Source organism: Phyllostomus hastatus, unplaced genomic scaffold (genome assembly GCF_019186645.2).
Source record: "Phyllostomus hastatus isolate PE091 unplaced genomic scaffold, TTU_PhHast_1.1 phas_contig_277, whole genome shotgun sequence".
NCBI classification, from domain to species: domain Eukaryota; kingdom Metazoa; phylum Chordata; class Mammalia; order Chiroptera; family Phyllostomidae; genus Phyllostomus; species Phyllostomus hastatus.
This window is the reverse complement of record NW_025333832.1, coordinates 262,968-267,027: the sequence shown is the minus strand read 5'-3', so window position 1 is coordinate 267,027 and position 4,060 is coordinate 262,968. Positions and strand designations below refer to the sequence as shown.

At 46.6% G+C, this 4,060-nt stretch overlaps 1 non-coding gene across 1 annotated transcript; it reads right to left on the bottom strand.

Annotated features, from left to right (window-relative positions):
* Positions 1-3,275: 3,275 nt before the first annotated feature.
* Positions 3,276-3,377, bottom strand: LOC123818269. The gene has a single exon (XR_006785601.1). It is a non-coding gene; the product is annotated as a U6 spliceosomal RNA (small nuclear RNA).
* Between the last annotated feature and the right edge of the window lie 683 nt (positions 3,378-4,060).

Sequence of the window (4,060 nt, the reverse complement as noted above, 5' to 3'; positions counted from 1 at the left end):
CCCTACTCCCTATACCCCAATGTGATACCATGAATGTAGCCCCAGACACACGGAGACACCCTTGTGGACAGCTGATGCCAGCACAGCCCCCAGAAGTCTGAACCCGGATGTGAATCACATAAATGGGGTATGCTTACCCTACTGAGTGTCAGCTCCACAAAAACAGGGGTTTGGTGTGTTTTCTTCACTCATTCATCACTGGTGCTGAGCCCCTGGTCTGCCATAGAACAGGCTGGTGATACATATTTGCTGACATGAACTGAGTAGACACACAGCTGGTATCACCCCACATCATAACCCATACAGACAGTACAGTGTCCATAAATGATATAAATGCCCACATACAGTGTGACTCTCACGTGGACAGTGTAAATCCCAAATACACAGTGCTCAAAAACAGCATGGCCCACAGAAAGCTCATACAGATGGGGTAACCCTCATAAATGACATGAGCTCCATGTAATACAGTGCAACGTTCATAAAATGTGTGAACATCACATAACAGGGAAACCCATATAAATGGTGTAGACCTCAGGCAGTGCGACCCTTGTAAGCAGTGTGAGCCCAATAGGTGGGGAGACAGCAATAAACAACATGTGACCCCTCGAGGCATATTCCCTCATTCGTGTGCTCTACCACACAAACAGCATAACTTCTTCAACATTTTGTGAATTCCTCTGTTAATAAGGTCAACTCCCATAACATGGGTAACACCACCCCCACAGCCATATAAACAGTGTCACTTCCATCAGCAGTGTGACAGTATGACTCTTCATGTGAATCAGGGAGCCCCATGGTTGATACAGCCTCCTGCAGTGTAACCCATGGACATTGTGCCCCCTGCTTGGGTGGGCCACTCGGTGAGCAGTGCGGACTCACCAATGAACGCAATAAACCCTAATGTCACTATGTCTGTTTTTTCCTTAACTTAAAAAAAAATGATTTTAGAGAGAAAAGAAGGGAAGGAGGGAGAGAGAGACAGAGAAACATTGACTGTTGTTCCACTTATTCCGGCATTTACTGGTTGAGACTTGCACTATCCTGAATGGGTATTGAACCACAACCCCAGCACATGGGGACATTGCTCTAACCAACTTGAGCTACCCAGCCAGGGCTCGCTATGTCCATTTTATTAATTCCTGGATAATGTAGCCCTTTCCCATAGACAGGGAGAAACCCTACCTTCCATGTAAACCCCTGGACCTTTGTAACCTTCAAAAATTATTCCCCCCCCAAAAAAATCTTAGTGCTCCCATAGAATAAGTTACCCAATTCCCCTTCAACACAAATATATTAGGACAGATGGCTCCCTGAAGGGTGGTATAGGCTGCTATGGACAATGAGGCCCTGAATAAAGGCAAACAAATGGTGAATTCCTGAATGGCAGGGATTTCCCAAGGCCCATGCAAATCAGCACTCTCATTCATTTGGCATCTACTCTATGCAGGGCCCTGGATTCACATCTCATGTTATCCTTACCTCAGTTTTATGGGGAAGGTACTCTAAGGTTGCCCATTTTACAGGTTAGCAGATTAAGACTGGGAGAGGTTACAGGCCCAATATTACAGAACTAAAAAAAAATCTTTACAGCTAGGACATCAAGCACTAGACTATAATGCTTCCTGATGGATTGATAAGTGCCCCACAGATATGCCGAACCCCAGAATCCTCCCAAAATACAGCACTACCACAACTACCATGGCACAAACCAACTAGGACAAGGTTATGAGTAAGATTGTCACAGCATAAACTTTCTTTTTAGAGAGGGAGGAATAGAGGGAGAAAGAGAGAGAAGTAAACATCAATTTGTTGTTCCATTTTTATTTATGCATTCATTGGTTGCTCCTGGTACATGCCCTGACCGGGGATCCAACCTGCAACCTTAGCATAATGGGATGACACTCCAACCAGTGGATCTACCTGGCCAGGGCCAGCACAAGCTATTTAGGTAGCAATAAACTCCTTATGAATAACAATAATTGCAACAACAGCTAATATTTTTGAGGATTTATTCTGCTGGAGACACTATACTAAGTGTTTTACATTTGTTAATTCACTACATCTTCATAACAGCCCTAGGCCATAGGGTTTTTTATTTTTATTTTTTTATTTTTAAAAAATATTTTATTTATTTATTTTTTAGAGAGGGAAGGGAGGGAGATAGAGAGAGAGAGAGAAACATCAATGTGCGGTTGCTGGGGGTTATGGCCTGCAACCCAGGAATGTACTCTGGCTGGGAATCGAACCTGGGACACTTTGGTTCCCAGCCCGTGCTCAATCCACTGAGCTACGCCAGCCAGGGGTTTTTTTATTTTTATTTTTAATTATTCCCTTACAGATGTAGAAATTCAGGTACAGAGGGATTAAGTGACTTGCCCAAAATCACACAGCTGGGAAGAAGCCCAGCTGGATTTGACCCCAGCAGCCTGGGTAATCCTGCGTTACCCTGCTTCCTGAAACATCACCCCCCAGCACCACAAATGACTGTGATTTCTATGAACTGTGTAACTAAATTAAGAATATTTTATCTTAATTTTCCAGAGTCAGGGGACAGCTCCCTGTGCACACCTTTCCTAAATGACAGGGTAAATAGGCCTTGGACAGTATGAACTCCCATGGATGGGTCTCCCTCATGTATGGTGAAACTCACCTGAGCTGTGGGGATCTCTGGTGGACACCATAAATACACCACAGCCAGAGACAATCTGAACAGCTATCAGAGGCCCCCTTCACTACAGCAGAGTGCTTCCTAGGCAGGGTTAGTTCCATGGTGGACAGTTCAGACCAGCCCACTAATAGTCTCACTCTCCTTCACACCTGATGCAAACTGGGTAACACAAAACACCATCCTAATCAATGGAAACCTCTCCCACAAGGAAAGCTTCTATAGGCATTTTGAACCCTTGGCCCAGAATGTATCTCCCCATGCATAGTATAATCTTTCATACCCATGACAAAGTTACAGGAACAGTACATATCACCATGCATGGGGAACTTTCTGTGGCTTCTGGGAGCCCCTTTTGTGAAAGCACAAACCACTGCCTCCAAGGGTCTACCTTAGTGGGCAGTGGGAACTCTCCAATGAGTGTGATTTTCCTCAGACTCAACACTACCCAATGTGCACAGTACACTCTCTCATGGGTAGTGCTAATGTAACAGACAGTATGGATCTGCAACAGGGCTGGGTGCATTTTCTTCACACCTGGTGTGAACCCCGTGTTCATACTGGGAACCCAACACAGGCAGCAGAAGCCTCCCCCACGCCCAGTTTTTTTTTAAGTATGGAATGCTTCACCAATTTGTGCACCATCCTTGAGCAGGAGCTAATCTTCTCTGTATTGTTCCAATTTTAGTATATATGCTGTCGAAGTGAGCACCCGAGCCCCAGTTTTTATTGCTCTCCATACCGTCTATCCAGGACAAGTTCAATTTGGAGAGAGTATGGATGTGCTACAGACAGGTTCACACCTGGTGTAAAACCCATATCTGGGAAGCAGGAATCTACTACTGACAGGGCATACCCTTTGCCTCCCCAGTGTGAACCCACCCTTAAAAAAATATAGCTCCCGCAAGATGTGAACACACACAAAGTGTAGCTCTTCACGGAATGGAATGCGGTGTGAAGCCCGAGGAAGTGCTGCATTTCCCCATCTCGTGACCCCCATGCGTAAGAGAGCCGTCAGAAAATTGCACCGTCCTTAAATGTCGAAGTCTTGGAGGGAACTTGTCCCCGGGAGCCCCAAGTCTCAGGCCGCGTGCGTTCACTACACGGCAGCGCGCGCCGCCTAACACACATACGCTCTCTCCCCTCCCGGTGGCAACAGGGCTTTCTGCGGGGCCGCGCCAGACTTTCTGAGGCTGTTGATTGGTCATAGTCCCGCCAACCAACAGCCAATCAAGCGGGAGAAAGGTGACATCACTCTTTCTCCTTACCTCCCCCCACCCCAAACTTCCCTACACCCGACTACCAGCAGCAACAACCCGTGGGGGAGGGGCAAGAGAGTAGAAGACGGTGAGGTCATTGCACCGCCCCGGCCACTGCTGATTGGTTGCAGGGCTT